Source organism: Hordeum vulgare, chromosome 1H, assembly GCF_904849725.1.
Source record: "Hordeum vulgare subsp. vulgare chromosome 1H, MorexV3_pseudomolecules_assembly, whole genome shotgun sequence".
NCBI lineage: Eukaryota > Viridiplantae > Streptophyta > Magnoliopsida > Poales > Poaceae > Hordeum > Hordeum vulgare.
This window is the reverse complement of record NC_058518.1, coordinates 365,322,718-365,336,276: the sequence shown is the minus strand read 5'-3', so window position 1 is coordinate 365,336,276 and position 13,559 is coordinate 365,322,718.

The following is a 13,559-nucleotide window of genomic DNA, read 5'->3' as shown; positions in this document are numbered from 1 at the left end:
CTTAGGAACTGAGTTCCGTGTATGTAATCCAAGACTAGATACTACCACATGTTGGGATACTTAATCGACCCTCTCGACTTATTAATCGCTTAGACTCGGTCCAGGAGTTGCAAGTAGTTTCTGGTGTTTATAGTCATGCTGGAGGCCGTGCATAGTGCTGACCTGAGAGGTGGGCTGTGATGCGGTAGGCCGTGGCACGGTGTACCAAGTGGCACCCGTATGGTGGGCTTGGGAACCCTACACACATCGTTTGGGGCCGTGGCGGAAACCTCGGCCGGACTTCCGTGCGGGTTACCCTCAGATAGGCGATAAACCTCGACTAGGTACTAGTGTGGTTGACGGTCGTGGCCGACTCCCTCGCTAGGCTTCCGCTTGAAGGTTGTCGAGGTGCATGACGTGCACATGGCGATAAGTGGCGAGAGCGTGTGTGAAGAAGTACACCCCTGCAGGGTTATGATCTATTCGAATAGTCGCGTCCGCGGATATGGACTACTTGGAGACATATGTTGTCCATAGATAACTTCAGTGGCTACTCATAAAATTGTCAAGATAAGCGTGAGTGTCGTGGATGGCATTTCCGTATGGAGACGGAATGATTCCACAATGGAGTATTGTTGTGGTGTTAGTGGACTCGTGTGCGAGAAATCAAGTTGTCAAAATTATTTAAAAATGCAAGTTGTCTAGCCACGAGTCAAATGCTGGCTTTCTGCATGAAACCCCACAATTTCTTATTGATACCTTGCATGAGTAGATAGTTATTCTAAAGTCTTGCTGAGTACCTCCGTACTCATGTTTGCTTAATAATTGTTGCAGAGGTTGTTAATGACCCTAATGGAGGGTTCTTCGTAGACATCGACGACGATGAGTAGCTGGTATCCCAGCTACGATCTGGCCCTAGGGTGGGTCTGTAGTATAGTCAGGCCATGTGCCTACTAGTTTCATCTGTCTGTACTCAGACAGTTTAATTACTTCCGCTGGCTTGTAACTTGAATGACTGTTATGATGGGTCGTGAGACCCCTACTGTGTAATATTAACTGTGTGGCTCTTCCAAGCCTCTTAAATAAAGCTTGTATGTTTATGGCTATGTTGTGATGCCATCGATGTATCTATACATATCGGTATGCCATGCGTATGTGTGTCGTACTTGCTATGTATGGGGTTCAATTACCTAGCCGTAGACCTTAGTAGCATTCCTTACAGGGAAATGCCCCTTTGTGATCCAACGAGCCATGGTAGCTCGCTACTGCTCCGGACACATTGGTTGACCGGCATGTGTCCTTCTTAGCTGATGTGTCTGTCCCCTTTGGGGAAATGTCACGCGATGTAATGGAGTCCTTGTAGCTTGCTACGACTCGTCTACATTCTCTGGTGACCGACACCTGCTTTGCTGGGTCATGCATGCATGTCCCTGTGCGGAAGTGCCACTTTGGTTTATGACTAGACATGTCGATCCGGTTTCTTTGTCATTGGATTGCTAGCGACACAATTGCATATGCGAGTCAAAAGGCGCAAACGGTCCCGGCTAAGGTAAGGCTGCAGCCGTGGGGTTAACCGAGCGTGAGACCGCAAAGAGATGCGATGTGTTACAGGCTGGATTCCTATGACTTAGGATCGGGGTCCCGACACTAGACTATATGATTTTGTAGGGATAACTTTCTTTGGCCTTGTTATTTTGAAAGTTCATGATTACTTTGCTAGTTTGCTTGAAGTATTATTGTTTTCATGTCAATAGCAAACTATTGTTTTGAATCTTACGGATCTGAACATTCATGCCACGTGAAAGAAGTTGCAAAGGACAACTATGCTAGGTAGCATTCCACGTCAAAAATTCATTCTTTTTCACTTCCCTACCCGAGGACGAGCAGGAGTTAAGCTTGGGGATGCTTGATATGTCTCCAACGTATCTATAATTTTTGATGGTTTCATGCTATTTTCTTGTCAAACATTGGATGTTTTGCATGCCTTTTATTTATTTTGTGGGACTAACTTATTAATTCAGTGCCAAGTGCCAGTTCCTCTTTTTTCCATGTTTTTGACCCCTTTCAGAGGAGGTTTTGAAACGGAGTCCAAACGGAAGTAAATCCCTGAAAAGATTTTTTCTGGAACGGAAGAATATCGAAGGACTTGGGGGCCGAGCCACAGGAGCACCAGGGGCCCACAAGCCCCCACCCCGCGTCCAGGGAGGCCACGCCATGCAGGCTTGTGGGCCCCCTGGAGGTCCCCTGACCTAGATCTTGCGCCTATATATTCCCAAATATTCCTAAAAAAATCAGAGGACGACCACAATCACTTTTCCGCCGCTGCAAGCTTCTGTCTCCGCAAGATCCCATCTGGGACACGTCCTAGTGCCCTGCCGGAGGGGGGCTTCGGACACGGAAGGCTTCTCCATCAACACCATGACCTCTCCGATGATGCGTGAGTAGTTCACCATAGACCTACGGGTCCATAGCTAGTAACTAGATGGCTTCTTCTCTCTTTTGGATCTTCAATACAAAGTTCTCCATGATCTTTATGGAGATCTATCCGATGTAATCTTCTTTTGCAGTATGTTTGTCGAGATCCGATGAATTATGGATTTATGATCAGATTCTATATGAATCTTATTTGAGTTTCTTCTGATCTCTCTTATGCATGATTTCATATCCTTGTAATTCTCTTCGAGTTATGGGTTTTGTTTGGCCAACTAGACCTATGATTCTTACAATGGGAGATGTGCTTGGTTTTGGGTTCATACCGTGCGGTGACCTCGCCCAGTGATAGAACGGGTAGCGAGGCACGTATCGTGTTGTTGCCATCAAGGGTAAAAAGATGGGGTTTTCATCATTGGTTTGAGATTATCCCTCTACATCATGTCATCTTTCTTAAAGCGTTACTCTGTTCGTCATGAACTCAATACACTAGATGCATGATGGATAGCAGTCGATGTGTGGAGTAATAGTAGTAGATGCAGAAAGTATCGGTCTACTTGTCTCGGACGTGATGCCTATATGCTAAATCATTGCCTTAGATATCGTCATGACTTTGCGCGGTTCTATCAATTGCTCGACAGTAATTTGTTCACCCATCGTAATACTTGCTATTTTGAGAGAAGCCTCTAGTGAACACTATGGCCCCCAGGGTCTACTCCACACCATATTTTCAGCCTTACGCTTTTTACTTCGTTGCACTTCCCGCCTTCACATCTCACTTTGCAAACAATCTTGAAGGGATTGACAACCCCTTTCAAGCGTTGGGTGCAAGCTTGTTTGTGTTTGCGTAGGTACTCTGGACTTGACGAGACCCTCCTTCTGGATCGATACCTCGGTTCTCAATCTGAGGGAAATACTTACTGCTCCTGTGCTGCATCACCCTTTCCTCTTCAAGGGAAAAACCAACGCAAGCCCAATCTCCGTCAACGTGTCAATTTCTGGCGCTGTTGTTTGAGAAGTAGGACACTCCAATGGAGTTCGACATGCATCATGTGGACACCCACTTTAGGAAGAAGGACCTAACGGTGGTGTACACCGGCGATCGGGACATGGTGGAGGACTCCATCAACACCATCGAGCGGTTGCTTGCTGAGGATGACAAGTACAAAGTGGTCGGCTTCGACCTCGCGTTCACCGACGGTCGTGCCGGGCATGATCAGAAGGTTACCGTCACCCAGTTGTGTATGTGCCATCACGTCCTCCTCTACCACTACTAGCTATACATAAACCCTTGCGATCGTTTCACCATGTTTGTCAACAGCCTCGACTACAGATTTGCTATGGTAGACGCCATCAACAATCGAAAGGTGCTCAAGACTTTAGGCTTGGTATGCCAGATGCTTGTGGACATCCATAACCACTACAAGATCTGGGGCAGCAATAAGGACAAGGACTCCCATGTTTACCTCGTCGTGGCCATCATCAACCCTTACTATAGAGACATGAAGGCTGAGTGTGAAAAGAATAAGCTTGTCTAGCACATGGCCTGGGTGAAGAGACTAGATGAATATCGCATCTTTACCGCGGCCAAGGAAGCATACACATGCTACGATATGTTTAGGCAGATCGTTGACATGAGAAAGTGCCTCCTACCTAAAGATGATGTTGCATCGAGCCGCAAGTAGGGGTGGCGACAAGCGTCACAAGAAGTAGATGATATGATAATCGTTTCTCATAGTTTATTATGCATGTAAAAGTCTATTGGGGTGTGCACCAATGTTCAGTGTGTAGTCATTTATGTATTTGGAAGCTTAATTTGGTTATGCAATCATGTTGTTATGTTTGTAAATTATTCAGGTCTGTCAATATTATGTGTGTAGTCACTTATGTATTTGGATGTTTAATTTGGTTATGCAATCATATTCTTAATTTGTGTTATTTTGGCTCATCGCAAAAAATCATGTGAGTTATTTGTATGCTCTTTATCAGACACGTCTTCATGTGTGGAACTGTTTGTGTCAAAATTGGCTCATCACAAAAGTTCATCCGAGCAACGTGTTTGCGGCCTAGCACACACACCTTGATCTCGGTGATCGTTTGAGTTATTTTATATCATCCCAAATAGTCACATACGTCTCACGTGTATGCCGTTAATCACACGCATAATCATCTGGACAATCGTTGGTGTTCTGCTTAATCAGTGCAAACAGTTTATCCGAGTGAATTATATGTTGTACATCGCACACACTCGTATTCAGTTAACTATTTGCATTAATTTGGTCCATCCCAAACAGTTTTCTTGGGTCAATTGTTGGTCGTAGATCGCACAGGCAAATCTTTTCTAAATCATATTTGATGGATCTGCCATCGCACATAGTTTGTGTCATTGGCAACGGAGCTTGAACTATACGGTTTACGATTAGTGCCTCACACAAAGTTCCGTTGAAGGGTCTCTGGGAGTAGGTACTGCATCTACCTCCTGCTTCAACAAGTTGACTGTGGTAGTAAGCTCAGTCACCTTGATATCCAGGTCATGAAATTTGTTCCAACAATCCTCTCCAGGATCTTCTGGTTCAGCAGAATGTCTTTGATGTTCTTCTCCATCCCTTGGATGGTGCTGATAAGAAATGCCAAATGATTAGTCTTGTTCTTGGGCACTCAAGCACTAGTGGTTCTGGCTGCCTCTTCCTGGGCTTCGGCCTTTACCTCAACATGTGTTTTAGCTGAACTGGGGTGGCGTGGATCCATCACCACAACATTATCCTCGAATTCTAGCGTGAGGGGCAGGTGTTCACGATCAAATAGATACATGCTCTTTCCAACCTTGGAGTTGATCAACATCTGAATGTATGGAGCATATCCACAAGACCTTTTCTGGTGAGCAAGAGTCATCTTGATTGTTTCAACAATCAAATCCATCACCCTAATCCTGGTGTGGGTGTCTATATGACACAACATATTAATGGAGTACCCCCTGATCATCTTGTCATCGCCTTATTTGGGCATCAAGGTGTACCTCATAATTGTGTTTATGGTGGGTAGTCCTGTGATAGGTCCATTTTGCATCATGCTTTTATGTTGATATTTATCGCTTTATGGGCTGTTATTACACTTTACGGTACAATACTTATAACTTTTCTCTCTTATTTTATAAGGTTTACATGAAGAGGGAGAATGCGGGCAGCTGGAATTCTCGTCTAAAAAAGGAGCAAGTTTGAGATACCTATTCTGCGCAACTCCAAAAGCTGTGAAAATCAACGAGGAATTATTTTGGATTTTATAAAAAATACTGGGCGGAAGAAGTACCGGAGGGGAGCCACCAAGAGGCCACAAGCCTGCCAGGAGCGGCCTACCCCCTAGCCGCACCTAGGTGGCTTGTGGGCCCCCTGTTGCCCCTCCGGCTCCCATATTTTGCTATAAGGAGGGTTTCGTCCCAGAAAAAATCAAGAGGAGGCTTTCGGGAGGATTTTCCGCCGCCACGAGGCGGAACTTGAGCAGAACCAATCTAGAGCTCCGGCAGGGCCGTCCTGCCGGGGAAACTTCCCTCCCGGAGGGAGAAATTGTCGCCATCGTCATCAGCAACACTCCTCTCATCGGAGGGGACTCATCACCATTAACATCTTCATCAGCACCATCTCATCTCCAAACCCTAGTTCATCTCTTGTAACCAATCTCCATCTCACAACTCTGATTGGTACTTGTAAGGTTGCTAGTAGTGTTAATTACTCTTTGTAGTTGATGCTAGTTGGATTACTCGGTGGAAGATTATATGTTCAGATCCTTAATGCTATTCAATACCTCTCTGGTCATGAACATAATTATGCTTTGTGTGTAGTCACTTTGTTCCTAAGGACATGGTATAAGTCTTGCTATAAGTAGTCATGTGAATTTGGTATTCGTTCGATATTTTGATGCGATGTATGTTGTCTTTCCTCTAATGGTGTTATGTGAACGTCGACTACATGACACTTCACCACTATTTGGTCCTAGAGGGAGGCATTGGGAAGTAATAAGTAGATGATGGGTTGCTAGAGTGACAGAAGCTTAAACCCTAGTTTTTGCGTTGCTTCGTAAGGGGCTGATTTGGACGCACTAGTTTAATGCTATGGTTAGACTTTGTCATATTTCTTCTTTCGTAGTTGTGGATGCTTGCGAGAGGGCTTAATCATAAGTGGGATATTTGTCCCAGGAAGGGCAGAACCCAAGCACCGGTCCACCCACATATCAAAATATCAAAGTAGCGAACGCGAATCATATGAACATGATGAAAACTAGCTTGACAGAAATTCCTATGTGTCCTCGGGAGCGCTTTACCTGTTATAAGAGTTTGTCCAGCCTTGTCCCTTGCAACAAAATGGATTGGGCCATCTTGTTGCACCTTTGTTACTATTGTTACTTGCTACTCGCTATGAATTATCACACAACTATCTGTTACCAATTATTTCAGTGCCTACAAAGAATACCTTGCTGGAAACCACTTGTCAGTTCCTTCTGCTCCTCGTTGGGTTCGACACTCTTACTTATCGAAAGGACTAGATAGATCCCCTACACATTTGGGTCATCAAGACTCTTTTCTGGCGCCGTTGCCGGGGAGGGAAGCGCCTTTGGTAAGTGGAATTTGGTAAGAAAACATTTATATAGTGTGGTGAAATTTATTGTCACTTGTCACTATGGAAACTAATCCTTTGAGGAGGTTGTTTGGGGTATCTTCACCTGCAACAAAAGCACGAGGAGTTGCTCCTCAACCTACTGCACCTACTGAAAATATTTATTATGAAATTCCTTCGGGCATGCTAGAGAAACTGTTGGCTAATCCTTTTACAGGAGATGGAACATCACATCCTGACTTGCATCTAATCTATGTAGATGAAGTTTGTGGTTTCTTTAAGCTTGCAGGTTTTCCCGAGGATGAGGTCAAGAAGAATCTCTTTCCCTTATCTTTGAGGAATAAAGCATTGACATGGTATAGGCTATGTGATGATACTGGATCATGGAACTACACCCGATTGAAATTGGAATTTCATCAAAAAATTTATCCTATGCATTTGGTACATCGTGATAGGAATTATATCTATAATTTTTGGCCTCGTGATAGAGAAAGTATCGCTCAAGCTTGGGGGAGGCTCAAGTCAATGTTATATTCATGCCCCAACCATGAGATCTCGAGAGAAATTATTATTCAGAACTTCTATGCTCGGCTTTCTCATGATAATCGCACGATGCTTGACCCCTCTTGTAACGGTTCTTTTATGAAGAGAGATATTGACTTCAAATGGAATTTATTGGAAAGAATTAAACGCAACTCTGAAGATTGGAAGTTTGATGAAGGTAAGGAATCAGGTATGAATCTTAAGTTCGATTGCGTTAAATCCTTCGTTGAAATGAATAATTTTTGTGATTTTAGCGCTAAACATGGAGTTGACTCTGAGATAGTAGCTTCATTATGTGAATCATTTGCTGCTCATATTAATCTCCCTAAAGAGAAGTGGTTTAAATATCATCCTCCCATAGAAGTCAATGTAGATAAACACAATCCAGTTGAGCAGAAAGTCATTGATTATAATGATCCTATTGTTCCTAGTGCTTACATTGAGAAACCACCTTTCCATGTTAGAATAAAGGATCATGCTAAAGCTTCAACTGTGATACGTAGGGGCTACATTATTACACCTACACCCCCTGAGAAAATTAAAGTTGAACCTAGAATTACTATTACCAAAGATCTCCTGTCCGACAATGTTGATGGGCATGATATTCACTTGTGTGAAGATGCTGCTAGAATTGCTAAACCTCATGCTAGAGACAAACATAGGCCTGTTGTTGGCACGCCTGTTGTTTCTGTTAAGATAGGAGATCATTGTTATCATGGTTTATGTGCTAGTGTTAGTGCAATACCTCAATCTTTATATGATGAGATTAAAGACGAGATTGCACCTGTCGAGATGGAATCTATTGATGTTACTATTCAGCTTGCCAATAGAGACACTACCTGCCCTTTGGGAATTGTTAGAGATGTTGAAGTCTTGTGTGGTAAAACCAAGTATAGTGTTGATTTTCTCGTTCTTTCTACCACACAAGATAGCTTTTGTCCCATCATATTTCACAGACCCTTCTTCAATACTGTCAATGCTCACATTGACTGTGAGAAGCAAACTGTCACGGTTGGCTTTGAAGGTGTGTCACATGAATTTAATTTCTCCAAGTTTGGTAGACAACCTCATGAAAAAGAATTGTCTAGTAAGGATGAAATTATTGCCCTAGCTTTCTATTGATGTACCTCCTACTGATCCATAAGAGCAATACTTGCTTGAGCATTAAATGATATGCATATCGATGAAAGGAATGAGATAGATAGAGTTATCTTTGAACAACATCCTATCCTTAAGAATAATTTGCCTGTTGAACTACTTGGAGATCCACCCCCACCAAAGGGTGATCCTATGTTCGAGCTTAAACAGTTACCTGATACTCTTAAGTATGCTTATCTTGATGAAAAAGAGATATATCCTGTTATTATTAGTGCTAGACTTTCAGAGCATGAAGAAAATAAATTATTGAAAACTCTGAGGAAGCACGGTGCTACTATTGGATATACTCTTGATGATCTTAAGGGCATTAGTCCCACTCTATGCCAGCATAAAATTAAAACCGACCCTGATTCCAAACTAGTTGACGATCATCAACGAAGATTAAATCCTAAGATGAAAGAGGTAGTAAGAAAAGAAATACTAAAGCTCCTGGAAGCAGGTATTATCTATCCTGTTGCTCATAGTGATTGGGTGAGTCTGGAGCATTGCGTCCCTAAGAAGGGAGGTATTACTATTGTCCCTAATGATAAAGATGAATTGATCCCACAGAGGATTGTTACTGGCTATAGGATGGTAATTGATTTTAGGAAATTGAATAAAGCCACTAGGAAAGATCATTACCCTTTGCCTTTTATTAACCAAATGCTAGAAATATTGTGTAAACACACACACTTTTGCTTTCTATATGGTTATTCTGGTTTCTCCCAAATACCAGTTGCATAATTTGATCAGGAGAAAACCACTTTTACCTGCCCTTTCGGTACCTTTGCTTATAGACGTATTCCTATTGGCTTATGTAATGCACCTGCTACCTTTCAAAGATGTATGATGGCCATATTCTCTGACTTTTGTGAGAAGATTGTTGAGGTTCTCATGGATGACTTCTCCATTTACAGGTCTTCTTTTGATGATTGCCTCAGCAACCTTGATCGAGTTTTGCAGGTATGTAAAGAGACCAACCTTGTCTTGAATTGGGAGAAGTGCCATTTTATGGTTAATGAAGGCATCGTCTTAGGACATAAAATTTCTGAAAGAGATATTGAAGTCGATAAGGCTAAAGTTGATGCGATCGAGAAAATGCCATGCCCTACAGACATCAAAGGTATAAGAAGTTTCCTTGGTTATGCTGGTTTCTATAGAAGGTTCATTAAAGACTTCTCTAAGATTTCTAGGCCTCTTACCAATCTCTTGCAAAAGGATATTCCTTTTGTTTTTGACGATGATTGTGAGCCAGCATTTGAAATACTTAAGAAGGCCTTGATAACTGCACCTATTATTAAACCACCTGATTGGAACCTACCTTTTGAAATTATGTGTGATGCTAGTGATTATGTTGTTGGTGTTGTTCTAGGACAAAGAGTTGATAAGAAATTGAATGTTATTCATTATGCTAGTAGAACTCTAGACAGTGCCCAAAGAAACTATGCTACTACTGAAAAGGAATTTTTAGCAGTCGTGTTTGCATGTGAAAAGTTCAGATCTTATATTGTTGATTCTAAAGTTACTATTCACACTGATCATGTTGCTATTAAGTATCTCATGGAAAAGAAAGATACTAAACCTAGACTTATCAGATGGGTTCTCTTGCTACAAGAATTTGATTTGCATGTTGTTGATAGGAAGGGTGCTGAGAACCCCGTAGCAGATAACTTGTCTAGGTTGGAGAATGTTCTTGATGACCCACAACCTATTGATGATAGCTTTCCTGTTGAACAATTGAATGTCATCAATTCTTCACGTAGTACACCGTGGTATGCTGATTATACAAATTATATTGTTGCCAAATATATACCACCTAGTTTCACATACCAACAAAAGAAGAAATTCTTCTTTGATTTGAGACATTACTTTTAGGATGACGCTCACCTTTATAAAGAAGGAGTAGATGGTGTTACTAGACGTTGTGTACCTGAGCATGAACGGGGACAGATCCTACAGAAGTGTCACTCCGAGGCTTACGGAGGACACCATGCGGGAGATAGAACTTCACACAAGGTACTGCAATCCGGATTTTATTGGCCTACTCTCTTCAAGGATGCCCGTAAGTTTGTCTTGTCTTGTGATGAATGTCAAAGAATAGGTAATATCAGTAAATGTCAGGAAATGCCTATGAGTTATTCACTTGTCATTCAACCATTTGATGTTTGGGGTTTTGATTATATGGGACCTTTTCCAAAGTCTAACGGGTATAGTCATATTCTAGTTGTTGTTGATTACGTTACTAAGTGGGTAGAAGCTATCCCAACTAGTAGTGCTGATCACAACACCTCTATTAGGATGCTTAAAGAAGTTATTTTTGCCTAGATTTGGAGTCCCTAGATATTTAATGACTGATGGTGGTTCACATTTTATTCATGGTGCTTTCTGTAAAACGCTTGCTAAGTATGATGTCAACCATAGAATTGCATCTCCTTATCATCCTCAGCCCAGTGGTCAAGTAGAGCTAAGTAATAGAGAAATTAAACTAATTCTGCAAAAGACTGTTAATAGGTCTAGAAAGAATTGGTCTAAGAAGCTTGATGATGCACTGTGGGCTTATAGAACTGCTTATAAGAATCCCATGGGCATGTCTCGGTACAAAATGGTTTACGGCAAAGCATGTCATTTACCTCTTGAGCTAGAGCATTAGGCTTATGGGGAAATCAAAGAGCTTAACTTTGATTTCAAACTTGCTGGTGAGAAGAGGTTATTTGATATTAGCTCACTTGATGAATGGAGAACTCAGGCATATGAGAATGTCAAATTGTTTAAAGAGAAGGTTAAGAGGTGGCATGATAAAAGTATACAAAAACGTGAGTTCAATGTAGGTGATTCTGTCTTGATTTACAATTCTCGTTTAAGATTTTTTGCAGGCAAGCTTCTCTCTAAATGGGAAGGTCCTTACATTGTTGAGGAAGTATATCGTTCCGGTGCTATAAAGATCAATAACACGGAAGGGAATTTTCCGAGAGTTGTAAATGGGAAAATCAAGCATTATATCTCACCTACTCCCATAAACGTTGAAAGCAATTTTATTAATACCATAACTCCGGAGAAGTACATAAGGGATATTTATCAGCGTGTTTCAGACTCCAAAAACGAAGAGGTATGTGATTCGGTAAGTAAACCGACTCCAAAACTTTTCGAGTAGGAACTTTTCTCCGTTTTGGAATTTTTAGAAAAATAGAAAAAATTAAAGTAGTCCGGAAAGCGGATGAGGAGGCGACAAGCCTGCCAGGCGCGACCTACCCCCTAGTCGCGCCTGGGGGACTTGTGAGCACCTCATGTGCCTCCTGGACTCTGTTTTCTTGCAGAGTACTCCTTCTGGTCCAGGAAAATTCATTATATATTCTTCCGAAAGGTTTGACCCTCGTATCATGCAAATATCCTTTGTTTTCGTTTCGAGCTGCTGTGCAGACAGATCTAGATCGCTATGGCATCCCCAAAAGTTCTGAAGGACAAGTTCTTGGAGAAGGTCATCAATCCCTACCTCGCGGGAGTGCTGCAACATCCTCAATCTATCGAGATGCATGAGGGGGTGCTGCACATGTGTGATGTTGAGGGGCCGAAGAAGACCGGAAGCGTGGAGGCGAGGCTCGAAGCAATGGAGCAGCAAGTTTTGAAGTGCCAAGGGATGGTGGAACGCGGACTCAACGCCAACCACATGATGATCACGGAGTTCACCAAGAAGCATAAGATCGATGCCAATGACATCGGGAAGCATGTTTCTAGGCTCTATGACAGAATTGATCACCTCCAAGCCCAGATCTACGACCTGCAGAACCAAAACTGTGAGTATGAGTATAGATTTAAATCAATATGGTAGGCTACAGATTTGAGGATTCCGGAGACTCGATCATATTTCCATGATGGAGCACCTATGCCTTGGAAGACAGAGGATCAACCCCAGATTGCAACAACTCCACCACCATCACCTTTGAAGGAAGACAATTAAGCACGGGTATGGGCACTCCTCTTGGCTTGTGCCAAGCTTGGGGGAGTTGCCCCGATATCGTATAACCATCACATCTTTTTCCTTTACCTTTATCTTAGTTCAATCCTTTTTGGTTTTATCTTTCTCTAGTAGAATAAAGTTCTTAGTATGATCTCGGCTTGAGTCTTGCTTTGTGTTACCCCCAATGTAATTGTGTCCGTGAGTCATATAATAAAGAGTGTTTTATTTAAGGGCCTTGCTTCATGCCATGATCTAAAGAAAAGAATAATAAAAGAACAAAAGCATGAAAGATCATGTAATGATCTTATGGGAAGTGATGGCTTCACATATAAAAAGAATGTTGATTGAAACTTGTTGTGGGTGGACAAACGTAGACCTTGGTCATTGTTGCAATTAATAGGAAGTAATATAGAAAGAGAGGTTCACATATAAATATATCATCTTTGACACTGTCTATGATTGTGAACACTCATTAAACTATTACATGCTTAGAAGCAGATGTTGGACAAGGAAGACAACATAATGAATTATGTTTGCTTGGTTCCGAACAATGTTATATGACTAGAGATCCCTTAGCATGTGACGATTGCTTCCACCTCATCTCAGCCAAAACTTCCGCACTAAGTAGAGATACAACTTGTGCATCCATAAACCTTCAACCCAGTTTTGCCATGAGAGTCCACCATACCTACCTATGGATTGAAGAAGATCCCTCGAGTAAGTTGTTATCGGTGCAAGTAATAAAAATTGCTCCTAAATATGTATGATCTATTAGTGTGTGGAAAATAAGCTTTGTACGAACCTGTGATGAGGAAGACATAAAAGAGACAAACTGCATAATAAAGTTCTTTATCACAGGAGGCAATATAAAGTGACGTTCCTTCACACTAAGAGGCCACACATCCAAA